The sequence below is a fragment of the Calliopsis andreniformis genome, chromosome 9 (assembly GCF_051401765.1).
Source record: "Calliopsis andreniformis isolate RMS-2024a chromosome 9, iyCalAndr_principal, whole genome shotgun sequence".
NCBI classification, from domain to species: Eukaryota; Metazoa; Arthropoda; class Insecta; order Hymenoptera; family Andrenidae; genus Calliopsis; species Calliopsis andreniformis.
In genome coordinates this window covers 988,045-1,012,798 of record NC_135070.1, presented here as the reverse complement: position 1 = coordinate 1,012,798, position 24,754 = coordinate 988,045, and positions in this window count along the sequence as shown.

The following is a 24,754-nucleotide window of genomic DNA, read 5'->3' as shown; positions in this document are numbered from 1 at the left end:
TTTCTTCTAGTAGTACTCCTCTTTCTGTTCACGAATTTTTGTGTGGTTCCTATGTTACCAAAACCTCATTTTCTAGCCCCAAAATGAGATACCGCATTGAGTAACTGGATGTTACTTCCATCTTTAGTTAAAGCACACTGAGATGGCAACTATTGAAATTACGTAAGTCATTTACCGAAGGGCGGTCGCAAAAGGAATCCCTGGCAAAGGACGACTCGAATCGGACGTGATTGCATGGGACACGCATCTAGCCGCATTGCGTCACTTTGTCATTCAAATAGGAAGATTCCTCGGGAACGAGGCTGCTGCGGGCCTTAGCGCGCTTTCAAGGGGTTATTCGTCCTCGGCGGATGAAGACACGCGGTCCTCTCACCGCGGCGGTGGCTATGATGCAGACGGCAGGGGTGACTGTACCCGTCCCCGCTCGACCTCTCATGTTTCTCGTTTCATTGTGCAGCCTCCCTTGGAAAGCCAAAGGCGCGCGTACGCGCAGAGATGGATGACGGCGAGAAGACGCTGGAAGGACGAGCCGAAGGGGCACGACGCCCCCACCAGGTGGGTGGTGAGTGAAAAGGGGATGAAACGGTGGATGGAGCTCCGCGTTCTCTTGGATCTCATACATACATTAACGTCGCTTGTCAGGCGTACCGAGCCGCCCTGTAAGACTTAAGATACCGCTCGAGAAAGGGGGAAGTTGTCTGTCTCCCTGTCTTCGTTCCCTGTTCCCCTCCATCCCCTTCGTCCCCCTGTCTATCTCTTTCCGCAGCCCCAGCGTACATTCCTCGATGCTTGTGCACCGCCAACTCGTTACTAAAACCACCCACCGTCTTGGGAACACCCGCTTCGTTTCCTTGAATACGCCCGTCCTGAGTTCCGGATTCCATTTGCATCTGATTATACATTTTACAGGATTCCATCAGACAAGGGTATGCTTTCAGGAAGAAAGAATCACCCCCGCGTATCCGAACTGCTGCGAGTGACTAAATTCGGTGGTCGGCGGTTCAAGCAATAAGGGAAATTGGATTAGTCTGAGCGTGGAATAGAGTTGGGACGATTCGGTGGATGGGATGTAATAAAAGCATCAATTGCTGGGACAGTAAAACGTCTTATAGAAAAGGGTTGATTTGGTTCCTCGTAAAACCGAGGGCGTAAGACCCGTGTAATATTGAAGAGTTCAGTGGATGAGAAGTAATGAGGGCTGCAAACGATGCTACTGTAAAGCATCTTATAGAAAAGGGTTGATTTGGTCCTTCTGTACTAAGGGCATAGGAAAACTGTCTTCTTACAATACTAAAGAGTTCGGAGGATGGAGAGTAACGAGTGATACAGTAAAACGACTTATGAAAAAGGTGCAGTTAGTTCTACGTGACACTGAGAGTGTAGGAAATACTGTACCTTTTTAGTATTGATTAGTTCAGTGGATGTAACGAAGTCATTAACTCCTCACAGCCGTAAGACATACAGCGTATTACCCTTCATTTTTTCATATAACCACTATAAAATACATATAACAGGTACCGTATCGAGGTTGTGTTTAGGAAAATGTTTTTAAATATTATTCAATTATTGAAACATCCGTACGCATATTTAACTTAAAAAATGCAAGTTTTTCAGAAAATAAAATAAATAAAAGTTCAATGAAATTTTCATCCCCATGTGCACAATACTTCTACAGATAAGAGTAGTCGTTGAAGAATTAATTGATAGGACAGTAAAGCATTTCAACGAAGATGAAAAGGACTGATTGTTTATAATATTGAAGAGAATTAAAGATTTATTGAATCCCAGTCTGAGAACTGCTTGTCGCGATCCTCTCAGCGACAAGTAATCCTCCTGAAGATGCGTCGGGATAGAACACGGTGGAACTTCGAGGAACGTTTCGTGGTAACTGGCAAGACAACACCGCCCGCGAGGCTCGTCTCGTGTAATCAGCAGAGACGCGTCTGCTTTTCGTTGCTAAAGCGTCATCCCAGCCTCTACTCGCGAAGCCGTTGTTTCTCCTTCGAGCAACGCGTTCCATTTCACCCCCTATTCCAGAAGCCCGGAAAAGGAGCTGCTAAACTGGAATACACGTGCATCACCAATAACGTATCTGCATATTTGCTTAACAGGATATTTAGAGACGAACGCCATATTCTGTATCTCTTGGTTCAGCCCTTTGAAGACGAAAAGTTTCTGCACTATAATGTTCTGTACACTTTTTAATGGCACTTAAGAATTGCTTATAGGATACGTTCTTCTTTTGTCCGATTTTCGTAGAGTCCTTAGGTGCCTTTCAACGCGATTATAATGCTCAGCGAAAAAAAGCGGGAGTGTCACGGAGAAAAGAATATCTTTCCACCCTGCATCGATGTCTCCGCGACCCAGTGGGTGTGACTTTTCGTTTTCCACCGACGAATCCCCGTTTTTTCCTCACCTTCCGCCCTTCCACTACTTCGTCCGGTGGAGAGCGGCGCGAGCGAAAACTTTCCATGGAAACGTGCGCGCGGTACTGCTAAAAATGTACCTCTTCCCTCCTCGCTAGTTATCGTGAACCAACAACCACTCCCCTTAGTACATGTCTATAACAATCCAGCAATTTTTCGTGAATTAACTCTGTAACCAGAAAAAAGATTTCTTTGGCGACTAATTTGAAAAGATTCGTTTATCGATTTCATCGATTCTATTAACATCCAATTTATGAAAAAAAAAACAAAAGTTTTCTTTAATTTCATCAATTGTTCCACTTCATCCAAATTCGGCTCACGCGAGAACGGCAGCTTGCAGGAATCAGGGATGGCGGCAGTGGAAAGGGGTTGACGGCGTTACTCGGAGGGGGATGGTGCCCCAAGGGTGTGTTCCGGAATCAGGGTAAGATGGAGGAAAATCGTTACTCACTAGTCGCGGGGAAGTCGAGGGTTGAGAGGGCAGAGCGAGGGCGTAGGGGAGCACAGAGACTCCGGGGCTTGAAAGAGGGAGATTCGTGCGCGCTCACGGACGTGCATGTACGCACACCCATGCACGACCTTCCGTCTAGGTTCGAGCAAGACGATCCCGGGGAAAACGCCTAAAATACGTCGATATGAGACGACCTGAGGAACGCCGTCTTCGTTCTGCTGTACACTCGCTGGATCTTCTGCCTCAAAGATGCTGCCTTGAAGAAGAACTTCGAGGGAATTCAATAGGCTGGATTGGCAGTTGGGTTAAGTCAATGGTTAGAAATATGGTCAGAAATACGTAGGGTGACTTTGTATAATTTTTCATTAGAAACACTATCACTCCGATCTTGTAATTTTATGGAAGAGAAGGTTCCATAATTTATTTATGCGATAAAAAAATGTGTGATGTGACACGTTGACTGTTATGTCAACGTGTATCATGGCACATATCTTACATAACTGTGAATAACAATAAGTCACACAATTATGAAAAATGGTAATATACAGAATTTTAGTGACAGTTAGTAAAAGAGAAAAAACGTTTTAAAATAATTGTGAAAATGAATTAAAAACAATTCCTTTTAAAGGTGAAATCACTGCTAAAGCAAGAGAATTTTTAATGAAGTTAAAGCGGCAGTCAACGTGTGAATGGTTACTATTTTCTATACCTACTACTTATGGGAGTTTTTATATTTAAATATAGTTATATTATTGAAAGCCAATCAATCTTATGTATTTTTATTTTATAATGCCTATTATGACGTTAATATTGCTTAATAGCTTATAAACGTTAAATTCTTTCCAGAAAGAAGCAGTGTCGTTCTTGTGTAACTCTATGAAAGCGAATGTCTTAAAGCTACTATAATTTATTTAATTCGTTCAACAGAATTAACACGTCTTTAAAGGAAAATCTTTTAAGAAAACTTCAATTATTTCAGCATATCTTCATTCTGCTTCCCACATCCTCTTCAAGGAACTTCAAACAACCCTGCCATCAAGCGAGTGCTCACCCCCAACAGTTTCCTCTCTAGGTCGTATTAATTGAAACTATCCATCTCGTAGGGGGTTGAAACGATGCAAAGACGAAACCTTATAGTCTATCCGCGAACATCCGCCATTTTCCCGGAGATATGCAGAAGAGGGAAAGAGCGTGGGGGAGACAGGGCCTGGGGGTGAAGGCGTTCCTTTGAGAATTTCGATGTAAGACACTCGGGTGCGCCATGGCAGCTTCAATTTAGATAATTAATGATACGAGCGCAGGTTAGGTACAGTTAGTACAGTAAGACCGAGTGGAAAACAGTTTCCAACCCCGTCCGTCCCCCGCCGCTCCTCCAGTTACCCTCGTACTCTCTATGAGAGTTTCTCGAGACGGCGTAGTACCTTCTGCCATCGTGAGGGAGTTGGGTAGCGAGGGTGGTCTGGGGCGACGGGGGCTTGCCGGCGGTACCAGAGGGGGTGAGAACGAGATGTCGTTCGCGGGGTGGCGGTGCAAGGGCTGGCTGTGTGCGCGGCTCGTTTTATCTCCTCTTAGAGATGGCGAGGAGGTAGGCGGTGGTTTTCAATGCAGCCCACCCTTTCACCTTCCTATTTTCCAACTCCTCTAGCGACTCTCTCCACTCTCCCTCTCTCGCTCGCAGTCTCACCCTTCCGCCCAGCCACCCAACGACTCGCGATTCTCGACGCGCTGCGACGGCGAGAACAGCGGAATACCTACCAGGGAAATTGAATTCAATCTCGAGATGAATATCGAATCGAACGAACAGCGAGCAGACTCGGGCGAAGCTTCGACCTTCGCTTCCCACCTTTCTCTTTGTCGGTCTTAGTAATCGACAACGACTCTGCGCTTTCGCGATACCCACCTCGATCGCCCACCACCCACTTTTCCACCCTCTCTTGAACTCGTTCGCTCGATTTCGCTGAGGGTCGTCGAGACATATTGGAGAAACTCGCCAAGCTTTGATTCTGAAATTTTATTGCAATTCCACAGTCCACATTCATTCCCCGTGAAACGACTCTACTATTTTCATTTAGCGAAATGTGTTCAAGTATGGCGTGTTTTAAGGTAGCACAGTCGGTAGTTAGAACTCGTAGAGTGTTTGCTGTTTACAATTACTGTGCAAGCAATGTTCTTCTTCAGGGAATGCAACGATGACAGTCGATCGATATTCCATCGGCGAACGCGGTGGAATCATTTTTGCTCGGCCACCGGAAGCGAAGCGGACGAGGGCTGATGATCGGTCCAGCCCGTGGACGCGGAAGGCCGGTGAAATTGCAATTTGCAAACCATTTAACGGCCGCTTAGGTCCATTCTCGTGCGAAAACTTGCATGGTCCAAGTTCCCGGAAGTCCCCCTAACGACTTAATTGTACACTTGTCGCCTTTGAGAACTTAAGTTTCTCCTGCAGGACACGACAATGAGCATTGTCGCCCTTTGTGGACGCGCTTGTGTCGTGACTGTTGTACACGAGACCCACTGCCGATCACGACGCGACAATGCTTTAAAAAGCAGTGGAAACAATGATCAAGGTCGGTCCTTTTAATTTACCAATTAGAACCTTTGAATTGGAATCTGTTACGCAAGACTTTGTTATGTAAGGGTATAAGAATATGCAGAGTCAGATTAAGGTTTTTTGAAAACTGGAGCTCAGGGAGGGGATTGATATTATACTAAAATACTCTCTACTTTTTGAGAAAATTATATTTTTAATTTATGGGTCAAAGCAAACTCCAAAGCTTCACAGTAAATGTAACTTTTAAAGAAAATCATTAATAAATCGAAAATAATTTTATTCTGTAGTATTTACAGAAATTTGTTTTAGAAAAATCAGGTCCCTTAAAAGGTGAAGCCCGGACTATAGCCCCCCTCCCCTTGATCTAGGTCTGAGAATATGAAAGGAAGCATATAGAAAAATTTGAGAGAAAGAAGAATACAATTTTTATTTGGCCATATTTTTTTCTTCGATGCTTTAGAAAATATAGATTTACTTATTTACCGTGAGAAATTGATCTTCGGTTTTAAACGTTTTAAGCAATTTGAGCCATCAAATTGAAAGTCTGGGTGATCGAGATTGTAGCCGAAATTAATTTATTGCTAGACACGAATTTGCGAGGGATATTAACCTCAAATACGGTAAGGGTTTTAATAATTCTTCCGGTGATTAACCCGCTCGATATTTCCAATCATCGAGCCACTTCTGGGGGCGTCGCGACGCTCGTCTGCCGTCGGGAAATGGCAATGCAACTTCACCGGGATTACATTTACAACCCCTTTCGCTACAACTTTCGATCTTTTTTAAATAGTGCAATGTGAATTTTTTGAGAATATATTGACGATCCCATTACCGAGCAAAGAATACCTACGAACTTTATTCTAGTCTGTGATAAGAGGGCCTTTCTTATAGAGATTATCTTTCAGCTGAATAAAAAATACAAGATAGAATTGCTACGGATTAAAAGTTTAGAATCACTTGTTCAATTATAGGAGGTAAGGAACAAATGTAAATAATTACAATGAGATATACTTATTAATTTCTTCAATTATATTAAAATAGAAAACATTACAATCATCATTTACAGTATTAGATAACTTTGAATCAAGTGAAAAAATACATTATGATATACGGTATAGTTATAAATGAAAAATGTCAGGCAATTCTAAATTTTTGATAAATAACATATCTGCCAAAGATAAAAAAATCATAGCAGAATGCTACAATTCCAATAAAGATACATATAATTTTATCATAGCTTCAATATCTACGAAAGGAGACCAGATCATGAAGAAGCCTTTCGACCTTCCAAGTCTCCAAGCAGAGGGTGAGGGGAATTTCTAGTCGATGTTTCCTTGAAACCTTGACAAGACTGACTTGACCAGTCAGCGACTGGTCAATATCTATTTGCGGAGCATGCAAGTAGAAACAACGATAACAGGTTACTAGGACCAGTCCTGTGGGAATTCTGGCGGTGCTGTCCCACATTCACGGCCCACGGAAAGCGAGTCTGTTTTCACAATGCTCATCGGACTACCGCGTTGCGATTCTCACGTGACTGGTCAGCAACGGGTGTCCAACAGGTTTATCTTTAGAAGTGGATGAGACATCGCCGACGTCGATCTCAGATACCAAACTTGACAGTCTCGTATCGTTTCTGGGCGAAGAAACATCGCGATTTTATGAACCTTGTCGTCAGCGTGTAACAATTTTTGTGGTCTATCGTGCATTCTCCTCTAATCTCCCCTCTGAAAAATTCTTACATTTAATAATTGTGTTCTACGACAAATTCTCGATTTTCAATCAAGATAAGAAGAGACGTGTTATCCATCTATGTCTAACTCTCTACCTTTTACTGTCACCAGAACAACATTCGGAGAACAGACATTGAGCAAAGTCGAGAAAAAAATTAATCGATCCGCGGTAATGCGATTGGACGTGAGAGGATTAAATCATTTTCCGCGATACGTGTGGCTGGAAGAAAAGGGAGGAATCCGTGCTGGAAAATGGAAAGCTGCAGGCAGACACCTTCTTTCTCATTCCGGATTATGTAACCGAGAGGGTGCGAGAGCACGGGGACGAGGATGGTGGAAAACGGTGGTGTGAAAACACGCTTCTCCGTGAAACAGTCGGACCCTCGTTTCGACGTTTTAATTGTTTCGTGCTCGTGGCGCGAGAAGGTAGAACAGAAAGAGAAGCATGGAGTAGCGGTGCGAGTTGAGGCAGGGAGGGGTGGCGGAGGCGGTATAAATATACGGAACGTTTAAAAAGTGCTTAAACGCGTAGCCGGCCACCTAGCCCACCCTCATTGCGGTAACGAGGGTGAGACCAGCGAAAATTTAGCGTAAAAACCCGCGGGTTAAGCGAGAATTAAGAGCCGACATGGAGAACAGTGAATTAGATTGAGTTTCTCAATGTTTGCAGGACATTGAATGGACTCGTTCGTTCACCTTAAATATTGAAAGATACAGTAACTTCTTTTAGAGTTTATTTTATATTTTTCTACAGTTTCTTTAATGTTTATTAAAAATTTTATCAACGAAGAAAGGAATTTCACATACATTACGGTGATATTAATGAAAACTGGAAGAAGAGTGCGAATCTTTTCTCTAGGTATTTCATGAAACTCGAATCTTTTTATCGATTGGGAGATATTGGTTATTAGTTTAACGGAATATTTTCTTATTTTATATTCATTGCACGTTCAGGGAAACTCGTGACGCATTGTTTGGTAGACAGCGAGGAGAGTGGCAGGGCAGGGGGTGCCACGCGGAGGACATGTACAGAACCGATCGACGAATAGAGATTTGCCGTAGTTCGGCGACGTTCAAAATTTGAATTTGCCAGGGGTATTCATTTCGCGGCGGACTCGACTTGCCGGGGCTTTCTCAGATATATGGAAATTTCCTTAGCCAACGCTGTATTCAGAGGGGAGGCCAAGTAATATAAATTCAAATCAGTCCCTGTTTTCTCACACAACAAACTTGGAGGAACTCCGAAGCTGGTTCTCCGACGGTAGTTACTGCCTCCTTCCTGCACGCCCCTGCCACCCTCCGCGAACTAAGTACCCTCCTGTCCTGCCAGTTACCACCCCCTTAATGAAGATATGTGACAGGATCGGCCCACAATGAATCTCTGTATGCTTGTTCGTCTCACGAATTTTTATAAATTTGTTTTGAACGATTCCATCCTTTTTTCTTCAACAACTGCTTAAAAGTGAAGTTGCAAAAAAGAACTTAGGAATACGAATTTTGAACAGTACGAATTTATATCAAAATTCTTGTCAATGCCTTCCCTTAATTAAGCAGATTCCCGAAGTTTCTTAGATTCTGGCACGAAGATATTCACCGTATCACACCCCCGCGAAAAAACTGTCAGAAGTCAATAACTAAAAAAGAAGATTCTCGAGAGGATCAAAAAGAAAATTTCTACTTATACAGTTACTTACAATTAGTTACAGCATTGTAAAATATCCGTAAGCTTTAGTAAGTTTTAACTTACTCAAAAATCTATCGTTTGAAACTAAAAATACAAATGAATCTGCGTATTAGAAGATACTTTATCCAGTTAAATACAAACTACAAATTTCATAGTTATGATACTCTTTTGTCGGGGGTGCGGTAATGAGAAATCAATTTTCGCTTCTGATCTCGGAGTTTCTCGGATGATAGTGGTCGGGGTAGCGTCTCGCGTTCCTTTCCACCCCCCATTCCACCATCGCCACTGCCTTCCCTTAATATCCATCGCGATTTCCATAATCTTGGGAGGCGCTCCAGCACCCCCTTATAATATAATAATATTCGCCGCAGAAGGCTCGCATACGCGCAGCTCAGTGGCCCTGCAAAATGGCCGACCACGTTAATGCCCCCTTAATATTTAGGGATCTCGCGTGTCTACCCGCCCCGAAGCCAAAGTACCGACGCCTTCACCCTCCGCCCTCTTAAAATCCACTTTGACCTTCGCGTCACGTTTAAATACATACAAAGGACTACTTAATTTCGCTGGTATCTGCCGTGAAATTTCCTCTTTCGGGATGGAAGGGAATCGTGTAAAATTACTTTAGGGATAGAGTCAAAAATTGACTGATATTTGTAGAAATACTACGGCAACGTCTACTTCCTCAAAATGTTGCGAGTAACCCCTGGTAGCTGTAATAGAATCTGCGTACTTCCAAATATAGATGGATAAACATTCCTCCAGCTTCTTCTAAGACATTTCCACCTCCTGGCGCATTCCCCAAACCCCGATCGATTCCTTTTACTCAGTCGACAGCGGTGGCGAAAGGATCGCGACCAAGCGGTTACGCAACTATTCGCAGAATCTGAAAAGTCAAAATCCGCCTTTTCCGAGCGACAGGGCGCTCTGCCTTAGGTGGCGATGCCGGTGCAAGCAGAAACGTAGGTATTGCCAGAGTTCTCAGGGTTCCGAGTCTGCTGACGATACGGGGATAGGGAGGCGGGGGTTGAGTGTGGGACGCGGTGGTCCGGGGGTAGTTGGTAAAGGGGGACGCGCCCACCCTCCGGTGCAGTCACCCGACGAGCCCCCTTACGTCTTGCCTTACCCCTCCGTCAACTCCTGAACGACGATACCACGGGCACGAAGAGGGTGGAGGAAGCCGGCAGAGAGAGTCTAAGGTAGATTATATTATTTCTCCGCCCCCGCCGGGGGCTCACCCGCCATTTTGTGAATGTTAAATCATTTATTGATCCAAGAAGGTGGCACTCACCCTCCTACCCCGGCCCGACCTACCCCCGACTAGAACTCACGCCACCCCCTCGCCGACACGCTACCCGGCCAACGTCTGAAAGGGGCCGATCCTTATTCCGCGAAGCGAATTTATATGTTCACCCTCTCTCTATACGTCTCTACGTTGTGTGCGTGTGAATGTGTCTCTCGGTGTCTCTCTTTCTCGTCCCATTTTCCCGTGGCCCGTGCATCGCTGAATCTAGAGGCATCGTCCGTAGGTGCGCGAGAATTTCAGTACGAACAACGAATTTATGGTCTCGCGAGGCTGGATTCAACTCCCTTGCTCGGCAAGACGGACCTCCTCCCCGGCTATTCCTTTAGACTTCGTCCGGCTTCAGACGGCACCCTTATCCGAAACCCGCTTGCCGTCCAGTCTTCTTGAATAATAGTTACCCGCTTCCCGTTTCGCCTTGGGATCCAACAACGGCACGGGGATCCTGGAGGCTTTTGCTGAATTTATCCTCCGTGGATGGGGAGGGTTGTACACCGGAGGCATGCGATTCTGAGATTTGTTTCCAACTATATGTTCGAATCGTTAATGTTCTTAGGTCAAGTCTTCTTTTGGTATAGCGCGATACTCTACTGAGAAGTACGAGAGTACAATTTATTTGAATTGATGTGAGGTTAATGTAATATTTTATGGCTTGAGAAGGAAATAGATGGCAAAAGTTTAAGGAAATCTTGTGTTAACGATTCCATACTTAGTTAAGTAGAAATTGTAGTTTATAAAGATTCAAGTTATATAAAGAAACTATAATTCTTCGATTAACAGGTCTTCAATTGTCTATATTCTCCGTTGTTCAAGATTTCAATTATTCGATTATCTCTTCGTATTATCTCTTCGAAGTCAGCATTGGTGTACTATACAGACTTCTGTCTTTCCATATATCACCATCAAATACACATGCATGTCGTATTATATTTGAAATAATTTTTATATTTAAATTTTAAATAATGGTAAAATGTTCCATTCAACTTATAAAACACAAGTTTCCTAATAATATAATCTTCATTTTCATTAGTACAGTGCTTCTGCAGAAGAAAGTGTTTCGTTTTTGAATGAATAATAACAAGGATGCAGTAGATCTAAAAACAAAACTCGAATTATCATTTAAAAATAGTCTAATGGAATTTAAAAGAATTAACCATCAAAGAGGTACTATTTTTTAATTTGATCTTAAGTAGATTAATCGAAATTCTAGTGTAAGTATTAAAAATTAAACCCTTAACAAACTCACAATCTCTTCTCATAGAGGAAGGCTTTGAACCCGAAAATTCTGATTTTAGTGAAATTTAATGCAAATACAGAGCATAGTGATTATGTAAGATGTCATTTTTCGGCGTATTCTGGATGAAACTGTGGTAGTCATCGCAAAGAAACATGCAACCTTTGCGTTCAAAGAAAATAAGAAAAAGGGACAATGAACTCCACAAAGAATTGGATTGTAAAAGTGTGTTAACGCGCAGGCTCCATCGTTGGAAAAAGGCGATTTTTCCACGCGCAGAATCGTAAAAATCAGGAGCACGGTGCAGAGAGGGGATCAGCAGGAAGGCAGGAGCGGTAGGGACCAAGGAATGAATAGGGCCGAAAAATAAGGGCGAGGTCAGTTGAACGCGAGCCGTGGAAAAATTCACGCATCTTCTCGCGAATTCCCGACCCTTCGTATTCGATTTCAGCGAATCACGCTGTCTTCTGCACGCGAAACGCGATTCCGTGGAAACCAGTAAACGCTCGGTTGATCCGATGACGTATCGTAGCTTATATTTGGTAGTTATCTCGAGATGGGTGGATGATTTTAAAATCAAATTGTTCCTCGCTTGATACTTCTCCAGCTACCACAGGCTAAATATTTTGAACTTTAAGTTAATCATCTGAAGTAAACATTTGTTGGTGAGTTTGGACAAATGTATACAGTGAACAAACATGGAATTTGGATCCCCTTTGTGGAAAGCAAAATTGTTACTTGTTGACATTTTTTTCTACATTTTGGTTACATATCTTTGCAATTTGCTCGGTATTACACTTCCATTTTTCAAAATATTTTTAATTGATTGGCTTTTAGAAATAAATACTTCTTAAGTATCGTAATGCATATGGAGTTGATACCTCTGTATAACATGATATACAGATAACGAATATTCTTTCTTATTAAAGTTGAAGTTTAAGGTAGTTCAATTCACTACTTGCTAAAGCTGATAATTAAGTGATTAACTCGCGAGATTTTATCTTCAGCATTAAATACGTTACATATAACGTATAATCGCCTACCACGTTTATACATCACGCGTGATACTTAAGAATATAAGTACATTTACCATCAAACATGTTTTACTGTCGTAAAACTTCGAACCATAAAATCCATATACTAAATAGTATGCACTGACATAAAAATTCATGTACATACAGTCACATTCATGTGAATACAGAATATTAGTTAATTATAAAGATTACTATGATGTACTTTTTCTTGTATTTGTTTTATTTTCCATTATTATATTCAGACTTTATTTTTTACTTTTAGAACTTAAACTTCTGAATTTCATAAACTTTCGCGAATTATTTCATAAATCACTGATAATACATTTGTATAAGGAACGTATTAAAAAAAACTAAGCAATACAGATTCAACTCTACAAATATCAAACACAGTACCCTTTCAAATGCCAAAGAGAAGCATTCTGCAAATAGTGTGGCGGTGTAGAGTACACGGAAAACCAGCAAATTGAATTGTCGACGCAGCGACGCTGAACGATATATTTTTTCCAAATACCATTAGCTCGATACAAGTCGTGACGCTGCATTCGTCGTCGGATGGGCCCCGATTATGCGGTTTGCAAATGAACGACGATCATGCGATGCAGCGTTGCAATTTCGCCGACAATTCGAAGAGGGGGTCGGGGCTGAGTAAAAAAGCAGAAGAAACTGCGAAAGTGCCGCACGCGGACGCCACAAGTGCCCTAACTATCTCACTGCTGGAATTCGGAGCACGGTGATTATATGGACAGGACAGCGAAATCTCGGCGGTCGTCGAAATTTGCGGGACGGACGCGGCCCTCCCCCTCCCCTCCTGCCCTGCGCGATGTCCGAATTCGCATTCCAACACACCAAACCACCCCCTCTTTTGCCACCCTCGCTGCAACACCGACCCCACACGCTTCCTGCTCTCGTCTGGACGGTCAGCGACCACTCCGCGTGAAAATGTTACACCGATCGACGCTTCATCCGTTTGCGTGCACGCGGACCCTAATTAAAAGAAGTCGTTTGTGGTTGGATAGTAGTTGAGATTTTCTTTTTTTTTTTTCAAACTGTGGAGTTTTGCATAAGACAGTTTTTTCAAGGTATCTCTGGAGTAGGACGATTTTTTGTTCACCCTAGGAAACCCGAGGTGGGTCGACAAATGTCCACACTCTTCTAAATAATCATTTTCGTTTTTGTAAAATAATTTGTGTAATTTTTTGTTGATATGTTTTTGTGTTAAGGTAGTCATTCGTATACTTAATGGTTCTAAAAAAACTGAGTAGTTCGATAATGTGATTATTTTTTTTTAAGTTAAATCTAATTTTATCATTTTAACAGTCATATCCGTGTCTCATGTAATATTTCTCGTAACACTATAGAGAAAGTGATCCACAAGAATTTGGAGTTAAATATTCCAATACCTCGGGTTTCCGACTTAAGATTAATAAAGAGTCTATAACAGGTTGAATAGTACAATCTAAGAAAGTAATTCATAACTAAATATTTTTATAAATTTCACTTTTTGGAGCGCTGAAATGTTCCTCAGAGTATTTTCAGGAAGTAGCCTTGAAATTAAATAAATAATAATTGACACGTTTTATGCCCGGTGAGTCACTAAGTAGTAGCTCATGGTATAAACTATCAATTATAAGCAAAATATTCATTCTACAGCTGAAACACAAGAAGAAATCGAAGAAACAAATTTGAGTTTACGAAAATTTTAATATAATTCTGCTATTTTTTCATAATCACATACGGAAATCATACCGCTATAATTGTTTTCAGAGTTCTACCAAAAACCTAAATAAAATACCAATACATCTGAAGCATATTTTCTATTTGTTTTCAACTTTCTTTTATCTCAAACATACTCTTGAAACATCTCCTCTTAAGAAACAACATATCCAACTTCCGAAGCGAAGTATGCACGTCCCTTTCCAAAATCATCTCTGAACATTAATATTATCCTTTCTCGGAGTCAACAGATCCGACCCACAGTCTTCCAAGAGGAGAAAAAAAAACACGAATTCTAGCAGAAGGTTGGCAGGAAGCCCCGCGAGAGATCGGGGCAGACGGGAAGCTAGCTAGGCTTAGCCTCGTGGAAAATGCGGGATTTCAATTTGTTGGTCGAGTTCCGAGACGCGAAGAGCGTCAGGATCTAGGGTGCAGGTCGGAGGGTGTACGGGGCGCCATAGTTCGGTGGCCCCACCCCTGACGCGCTGCCTCGGCTAGGGTCGAGGATCGCAGCGACGGCTAGGGGGGTGTCGGGGAGGCCAGGCAGGGCTGCGAATGATATAGGGGCTGCGACGCCATTTTGAATTAGCCGTGCTTAGAGAACGAACGAGTGAGAGACCGCCCGTAAAGGGTAGAAGAAGACGGATTTCAAGAGGGCTGAAAGAGAAAGGAGCACGGGATGAGTCGTCTGCGGGGAAGGGGAGGAAGGTGAGATTTTTAGGAGACCCTTAGCAATGGTCGCCCGGCTTCTCCTTCTCGTCCCTTCGACGAAACTCTAAACGCAGTTTTAACCCTTCTAAACAGCCTCGTAAGCTTTCGCTTTTGCGGAAAAAGATCCCAGACCCTTTCCACCGCTTTGCGCACACACGTGACCCCTCGAGATTTCCTTTGGCAACAATTCTGCTGGTCGTAGAGTTTTCACAGAGAAATTGTTTAATCCTTTTTCAAACGCAACTCGTAAAAGTAGAATTATTGGTGGAAACTAACACTGCGAATTCACGCACGATCCACCCTACTGGTATCGTTTAAAGAGGAAATGTATCACCCGGAGTGTTCCTCTTTGTCTGGGCTGAAAATTACCCAGTATGATATCGAGTAGTTTCGAGTGGCATTAACGTGTTTTTTTAATCACAAGAGCAGGCATAAAATTGACGCGTGAAAAGAAAATTAAAAGCATCAAACGAAACCGAGAACCTGAATTAACGAGGCGCTTATTATGAGCGCTCGCGGGGAAAATGAAAACCTGCCGACGGTCATATATTTGCACGCAATAAATCGCAGAATCAGCAGGCGAGAGACGACGATACGACGGGACGGGCGGACGGTCGATGAAATTGGGTCGTAGAGTTTTTATCGGGCTCGTTAACAGTCATTTAATTTCATGGGGATACACGGGAATGCGCCGAGTGAAAATGGATTAACGAGCCAGCCGATACATGCGTATCGAATTACAACTCGGCAACGGCGGGCGTTTACAAAAATTAATTGGTCGATAGACTGAATAATTAACCGACTGGGAACGTATAATTGCGAGTATTTAATTTTCGCACGCAAATTCGATGCAATGGCGAATCGCGCACGGGAATAATTTTATCATAATCGCGTTGTATCGCTGGCTCAAGGATAGGCTTCATTTCGTGTGTACAAAGACTATGTGCCATGATAACTTTGGATTCAGCCTGTTTTTGCTTTCACGTGTATGAAACAAGCATTTCATCAAATAAAAAAAGATTGTCTGACAATTTAATTTTAAGATTATATAAGCTCCACGATCAACATGTGACATGATGTTAACGTTTTGGAAAAAAATTTATTGTGAAAATAGTAAATGTTAGGTATCGCTTATTGAATTATCAGACTCTAGAGACTATATTCATTTTCAATACGTAGAAGCTCAATATAGGTATTCCATTATCAATTGATTACATAACTTAAATCATGATTTAGTCTTTTGAACATAATTCACAATATTATGTCTACGAAGATACTATTATAAATCGAAAACATATAATTGTTGAGAAGAGTGAAATGAAAGTGTATATGTGCAAAATTATGTAATCATAGCATTCTTCAACATATGTCAGCTAAATTTAATTAAAAACTTCATTGCACAAACTTAAAAATGATGGCATATTTAAATATTAAAAGATCCCCATTAGCAACCTAAATTAAAACTGAAAATTTATCACTCGTGACAATTATATCTCCTGTGAATACAAAAAGATTATTATACTCATTAAATAAACTCATAATACTTGAATATATTATAGGAAAAAAGCAAAATAATGATTCAAATTGGAATCAAACGCAAAAAGTAGCCACCTACATTTGTAACGATATTAATTATTGCAAAGACAAGGTAGGCAAATTAATGTCATTTACAGCGCCGGACGACAAAATTCAATGATTAAATACTTAGTGTACCTCTAGAAATCAAATCATAAATAAGTCCCATGGTTACACAAGGTAGAAAGAATCAACTCGTAACGCAAACGCCGCGTTAGAGGATGCGAACGGTCGATTAATTTTGCATGCCGATCCGTAGCATACGTTCCTCTGATCGTTGAATTTCACGGGGCAGGCCACCCTGCTGATAATCGTTTCATTTGCCTCGATTCGTTTGACGCGATGTAATCTGGTCGCGTTGTGAACTCGACTGTCGCGTTAATTATAAACTTCATTAGCGCCGGCCGACTGTATTAACATTCAGGCGGCGATGGAAGCGCACATTTTTGACGTGCAGGCGCGTGACATCGATCCGTAGTTGATTTTATTTATTCAAAGGGCCCCGCCGATGTAGCCGACCTTATTACGAATTTACATCGTACTCTTGCGATATGTTGCTTACAAATTAACAAACGCGTAGGAATTAATGAACGATCAAATTTTTAAATATTCTGTCGGCGAATCAATTTCTTTGACCATTATACAGATTGCCAGAAAGAATTATATTTTAAACTTCAAATATGTTTTATTATATAATTCAATACATAGTAATCTGTGTGTGAAATATAATTGTTAAATTACTTAAAACAAATTTTTAAATAGTCTTAAAGTTTATTATAAGTGCTCTTTTATTAATTTATGATGTCTCGGAACTTTTTTTTAAATAAAAACACAGGTTCGCAGGTTTTTATCAATTTCTTTTATCCTGCCGCCCTCTGTCATCTGCTTCTTATCAGTATTTTTCAAACCTCGCAAGTTTCTTCTCTGATCGGCTGAGAAAGCTGTGAATAGTCTAAGATAATAAAGTAGATGGCAGCGTTCGTAGTTTCCGAAGTCGGTAAAGCAGTCACCTATTTTACTACATAAAAGAGACTCGAAGAGAACTACATCAGCTACCACTAAGCTCAATGATAAACACTGAAGACCAGTTATTCAATTTCCCTCTCATGTCTCAGACAGCGTCAAATTATTTTTCTACAATTTTCTCTCAACGTAAAATGAAATTACAGACGAAATAGTCTAAAGAAACACAGAAGAGCAAAAGCAGGAAAATTTGGTGCACCCCGATGGCATGCATCAAGTGGCTTGTAAACTGCCCTTAAATTCTCCCGTTTTAAGCTGGGTAGCTACGCGGAAAAATCTATGACCCAGCTTAAAAGACGCCGTTCGCTAATTGCCCGCCACGTTGGAGGCAGTTAAAGTAAGTCTTGGGGGGTGAAAGCATTCCGCGAAATAAAAAGGAAGAGTGGGGGGTGGTAGCCAAGGCATTTCCTGGTTTCTGGATCTCCGAGGAAACAAGCGGGCGGAGCGTAAACCCTTGATACGATTAATTGCGCTTGCTGCGAATTTTTCGCCAATCCTCGACCACCCTCTCGGCCCCGTTTTCTCTGCTAATTTAGAGCCCTCAATTTCACGCATTAAGGTTCAAAAGCAGAGTGTTCTCGCAACGTTGGAAGCCGCGTATTTCCTTTTCCATCTGCAAATATCTGGACGCTAAGGAATAAAAGGATACAGAGGATCGAAATTCGCTTAAAATTTCTTGCCCATACTGTTGATGCAATTTACGAGGGTAAATTCATTCGGGAGCCGCAATTTTCTCCTAGCTAAGGAGGAGAAAAAGAAAGAAGAAAGGAGGAATGGGGCAGGGAAAAATAAAACAAGGTACAAGAGTGCTACTCGTCTGCGAGCCAGTTCCGATGAAATTTATAATTTACCGAAGTTGGTCGGGGCGAGAGGGCGATAATGGGGGTCCAGGGTTGCTTTGGGTCTAGTCTCGTTCCTTTTTAAGTTTTAAATAGTTTCCCGCGAGTTTTAATTAGGAAATTCATCCCGCCGCTCCATTCGCCTCTATTACGGCCGAACCTGCTCCAAAGACAGCCCGAACCAACCCACCTAGAGTTGGGAGTTGGGTGATGAAAAAAGGGTAACGATCGTCGTTTTTCAGTTAACACTGACGGGAAATTGTAGCAAACTTCTAACGAGTATTGAAACGCAAACTTCTTCTAGAGAAAATATCGTTTGTGCGGCATTATTATGGAATGGACCGTAGAAGGCGTGTCGGTAAAGAGTCACTGCTTTTTCTTGCGGTCATTGCTTGTGAAAGTTTTAAGGAGAATTAGGTCGTGTATTTTACAGAAATCACGTGACCTTTTTCTTTTTAGAAAGAGTGGCTAGGATTTCTGGACTAGGACTTCAGGATAAGAACGACTAAAAAATTAGTATTATCTATGGAAACTTGAGAAAAACAAGTATCATGGATCAGAAAAAATTTAAAAGCCGGGAAGGGGCAACTGAGTAGAGTAGGGGTAGAAAGGATGGAACATCAAGACACGGTGCGGCGTCTTCATTGTATTCAGTGTGGCCGGTAGCATCGATCGTCGTACTTTTTGCTTCACCCCTTTCGCTTTGATACGGCCCCGTCGGAGAAGCATCACCCACCCCCGGCACCGTCACCGTCACCCCAGGCTGGCTGCAGCCACCTCCAGCAACCCCATTCGCCGTTTACTTTATTCTTATCTGAAATACTGGAGAGGCGAAGGTGGTCGCTCTTTCTTGGTGTCTTTCTAACCGTTCACCACCCCTGTCTATCGCGCTCTTTCCTTCCCTTGGGCTCCGCGAACGGGGGGGTGAATTGCCCCAGCCTGCTGGCATTCCCGCGCCTCCGTGGAGCGAGGAAAAACCTGGGAAAGAAGCGAAAGAATGGTGGGGATGACCTCGTTGGTGGGGAGTCTTTACGGATTTTAGGGGTTGCTCGAGTTTCTCTTCCTTCCCCCACAATACTGCTCGTACGTGTTCGGGGTTGGGCGATTAATGATTCTCTGAATAGCTTGTGTTTAATTTTAAGCTCTTTTTCGAAAGTAGTGCAAAAGAATTTGAGAAAACAAATATAAGCTATTAATATGTTAACTAAATCAAAATTGTCCAAAATTATTATATTAGAGAATAAGTGGCCGCTGCTATCATGATACTTTATGAAAGTGTGCAAGAAAGAAGCTAAGTATGAGCCTGGGAAGATTTAAAGATTTCTAAACGCTTCTCAGCCTGATCTTTTTACGACTGGACATGCCTCTCTCTTTTCCCTCGGAGTTTACGAGTGCGCCCCAGAGGGCCAGCTTTTATCGCTGTGCTTGCACTTTTTAGACGCGCGTAAAAGAGACCAACGACGCTTAAAAGCGGCAGAGTTTTAAGTGTCCCGCGATCAACTGCATCTATATGCTTTCCCACACTCGCGGCTGGCGGTTACTTGTAAGGGTCGCCGGCTTAATGATCCTCGACTTTTCTTTAATTAAGAATGTCCGCATGCGAGTTATTTCGAAATTCTCTGGAGAAGCACGTTTTCTGTTTACAATTCTGCTTTCAGATGGAAATAATTGCTTATTTATAAATTTTTTATATTGTACTTATCTTCGATGGTGTTATGTTTTATTAATATTTAAGGCTAAATTTATAGAGGGTGTCCTAGAACTGACGGTCCAAACGAAAAGCTAGAGATTGTATATGAAATAGTAAATAAGAAACCTAGAATACAATTTTCTGATATCGAGCTTTATTTTCGAAAAAGTTGAATTGAAATTATAGTCAGGTACAAGCGTATAGAAATACAATTTTGGGTGATCATAATACGCGGGATAAGGGGGTCATTCACGGTCTGATCATCGACTGCTTGTACGATAAGCTAGAAGCATTCCCCTTTCCTCGTTTACACCCCAAATACTTTAAACTATATTTCTAGAAAAAATTGTATTCTACATTTTTGACTTATTTTTCCATATAGTATCACCTTTTTCCCCCTGTATATCCAGTTCTGGAACACCCTGTATTTGTAGTCTCTTCTGATATTTATTTAGAAAGTATTGTATAGGTATACGAGTAAGAATAAGGGTGTAACGAACATTTGTACAGCCCTGACGGAGGGTCGCAGGAAAAAACGATGACCAAAGGGCTTCCGGGTGTCCAGGAAACCTGTTTCACGATACACGGATATTCAAACTGTTCTCTTCTGTCCGCAACCCCTCGTGTCAACCCATCACCCTCTTGCCCTACTAACCTTCGAAATAGGAATTAACAGTCTCTTAAGAAATAATTTATTCCAGCGTTCTAATTCCCTCTGAAAAGGATTGAATAATTACAGATCTTAAATCTTCGTTATTGAAGATTACCACGATAAGACGCTAGAAAAAAGTTAGCGCAAAGATAGCGGTCGAAAGTTAGCGAAGTTCGTGAGACTCGAAACTACATAAAAACAAAGACTCTTAAATTTATAGTAGCATCAAAAACGGCTTATTATTTCCTCAGTCAAGCCGCCATCTTTTGTTTTTCCTTCATAGCATCATAATTTATCTAACGTTACTCTCACCCCTTACTCGCAGCCTCTGTGTCAACCTAACCCAGAGCCTTTTGCCTCGCCCCTTTCTTTCTCTTTCCGGCTATTGTTCTTTTCACAACATTATCAAAGCACTGAAATCCACATTTTGAAGATGCGAAACTGCCAACAGATTTATAATCGTCGCGCAAACAAATGTTATTGTCAATTTTGCAGTACAAAGTAAAAAGAAAAAAAGTTTTTTTTAAGTTGTTAATCGAATAGTTTGTTTTTAATTAAAAATACTTCCAGTGTTCTCAGCAATTAAAAATAAGTTATATCGTGTTGTCTTTTTCTGAGTTTTCTTTTTCTGTACGAACTTCAATCTAAAGAATGAATTTCAACAGGTATGAATTTGATTCATTTCCTCTAAAAGAATTTCCAAATTGAAAAATCAAGCAATGCTTCATTGATGAAACATATACAAAAACAATCTCTCACAACTATCCATAAAAAATCAATTCTTTGTGTACACAGATTCTATTTAACCCTTTGAAAACTCTTATGCTCTAATATCAATGTTCAGGGTCCATTTTAGGATCTAAGATCATGGTAGGTCATCCGTTGATGTTAGAACTTTGAATAGAGCTGCAAAGGAATCGGATGCCCCATTTCGTCCAATTAAGGGCAACCAAAGTCCTCATTTGCGACTTACGGGACGATCGGTAAAATGACAATCGACCGAAGCAAGACGAATCGCGACGTTCTCGCGCGGTCGCGCGAGCGGTACCGACGTTCCAGGGCGATCGGCGGATAATCGAAAAGCCAAGCGACGGGAAAATTGCGAACGGAGGGTGACCAATCGACCGTGAAAATTGAAAAACTATTTCGATCGGCAGCGTAACCGGAAGGGAGGAGCCTATCAAAGTTGCACAGCCTCGGTCGATCGGTCGCGCGCACGTTACCGCTAATGTCGACGCAGATAATAGCGTTTCGATGCCATGGCATTTCGGCTTACCCATTAACGTCATTTGTTAGCTACAGATAAAACTAGCAACGATTAATCATTGGTTAAATAAACGAATCCCCATCGCTCCGTTACCGAAATTTAACGACAAACAGCCAACTAATTGCCATGCAATTAAATCAATAAACTGCCGCACTAAGTGACCCCGTAACCACCCTCCTCCCCTGTAATTTTGTAGCGCGCCATAAAGGATTTACGACTATCGAGATACATATCTGTTTTTTGATCGCAGCCGAAATTATGCTAAAGCTTATGGATGAACATGTAGGAAAATCTGTCAATTCACTGTCACCTATTTTGATTATAGTTTGATACTATTCAAGTGGTAGTTATCCCTACGTGCACTATCACTCACAATTTTGACAAAACCAAAGTAAGCTGTTATGAACATAGTAAGTAGAATACTTATTTCTCGTTATAAACTCGTCAGTAAATTGGAATCTATATAAAGGAAACGCTGTAGACACTCATTTCTCTTAATACTAAAAATAATGTTTATTTCTACTCTACTCATTTTTCAGCACCTACTCCATACTTTCGGTATCCTATACTTTTCCAACGTTCAGTAGGTCAAACAGTGCTGACTTATCTACAGAGGTCTAACTTTTATCAAATTTCGGACAAAAATTAATTTCGTTTGACTAAAGGAGGAAGCATTACCGAAAGGGGTAAGGGTCAGCGGCTCAGGAGCGAAGAGGAGGCAAGCAGCTGCTCGGGATTCAACCCTCGACCAAGATTGCCAGTAATAGAGCTTTTCCAAGGGACGGCGGTCATCCAGCATTTTGCAACCGGTCGAACGCTTTGGAAAACGGAGCCACGCGTCTCGAATACGCATTTATACACTTATACCCTCAAAATCAGTCCTCTCTCACAGAAGGCTCAGCATACTTGCAATCAACTCACCGATGTGTCCTAGGACTGGTGGCATTAATTCAACACTTTTACTCGCTATTGCAACTTGAACACATTGACTACATCTCTACCTGAAAAAAGGGGTAGATAGACTAAAATGAAACTCCCCCTTGAAAGATCGCGTAAGCCGCAGACATCGCTAAGCGGGTTGGCAAAGCCACCAGGGGCGGGGGTGCAATTCAGTATTCGCGAAAAAGCGGTTTACGCTCCTAATAGCAGAAAACAGGTTCGATCGCGCTACTCGTCTCGCTCTCGATCGTGCTCCGTCGAAAGCCGCGGGATTCCCGGCGAGTTTTTGCGCGCAGAAAAGTCTCCGGTCGATAGGGTTGAAAAACGAGAAAGAGCGGAACAGAAACGACTCGCGATTTCTTGCATACCATTCGCATTACTGGCCTCATCCTCTCAGCCCAGCTAGTATCCCAGTCTCATTTGCTTTTCCTTTCCAGCATCCCAACCACCCTCGTCTCCCCTCTCTCTGTCTCTCAGTCCTCTCTCCCTCTTGCGCTCTTCCTCTTGCCGCTCCTCGAACGGCTGCCTCCGCTTTCCGCGTTCAAGCAATAAAAACAAAGGCAAGCGTTTTCTCGGTCCCGAGGAAAACGCCGCCGCGATGCTACCGGGTCAATACCTGGCCCCGCGCAATCGGAGAAAGAATAGAGAGAAAAAGGAGCTCGTCTGACGGATCGACGGGGAGGTTGTGAAGAAAGGGGTGCCTCCGAAATGCCTATACGACCAGCCGGGGCATTTACTTGGCGGGCTTCCACGAGGAAAGAGTAATTAACCCTGTTTGAAACGTTCGGGTCGGTTTTCTCTGCGATTCTCTCGGGACGTTTGATCGCATTTAATTAGAACCTTTTTAGCATGTATTTTCGCTTTGAGTTCAAATTCCGTGGGGATTTACATTTCGACGCTTTTTGCGGGAACGTTGAATCCCCTGAAAGACATTTGCAATTTTCTAAGTCGGATAGGTGTCGTAAAAATATTTTAGTCGTTTGAATGGAAGAGGATTGCATTAAATCATCGGTGATCGGTACTTGAATCGCCAATGGCGCAATACGAGCAATCGGCAATCGGTAAGCCACTATCAGATAAATATGTGAAATATGGTATGGTGAATATGCCAGTATCCGATCATGTTTCGGTACCTGAACACGAATTCTAATTTTATTTAACTTTAAGTGTAAATTCTAATTAAATTAAAAACAGTAAATAGTATCATAAAATAGAATACGTAGTTACTGAGCCTTAATAATTCAAGTGTGGAGACATGCATAATTAGTTTTTTCACTGGGATATTTGACATCTTAAGCGTCCGGGTATTGGGACAATACATAGAACAATTTTGATTCGATCAAAAAGTTTCATCCGTACATATATCTCATAAGGAAAGTTTCTTTCATGGCAAGTAAGTTTTACATATAAAACTGATCCAATATTCAACGTGTTAAAAAAAGTTTAGTAATTTCGGAAACGAATAAGTAAATAGTAAATATATTTTTTTAAATTGGTAACATGATGGCAGACATTTTGATCATCCATTGGGAGTATCCATAGTCTCGGTCTACAGGAGAAAGGGAAAGCCTACCCATCCTCCTCCGATTTCCTTCGAAAATATTTCCAGCCATTTTTCGCCCTACCAAAGGCGTACCACCCTCCTAAGAAGGCCGAGAATAGCCGGAGAATGCAGACCAGATGAAAGTGGGGCTGGGGGGTGAAACAATGGAAAAAGCACCGCCATCTTTAATTCCGTCTTCGTCCACCCTCGTTTCAGTAGACACCTCCAGTCTTTAGAATGGAAAGAAAAAGAACCTGAGATCGATAAATTCTTCCAAGAAGCTCCTTATATGTATGTGTACTAAAAAGAAGCCACCTGTTAGGCTGAATTTTCAGGGATGCTTTTACTATTTTGCGCTGACTTTGTGGTAGTGAGTAGTAAGGGGAATG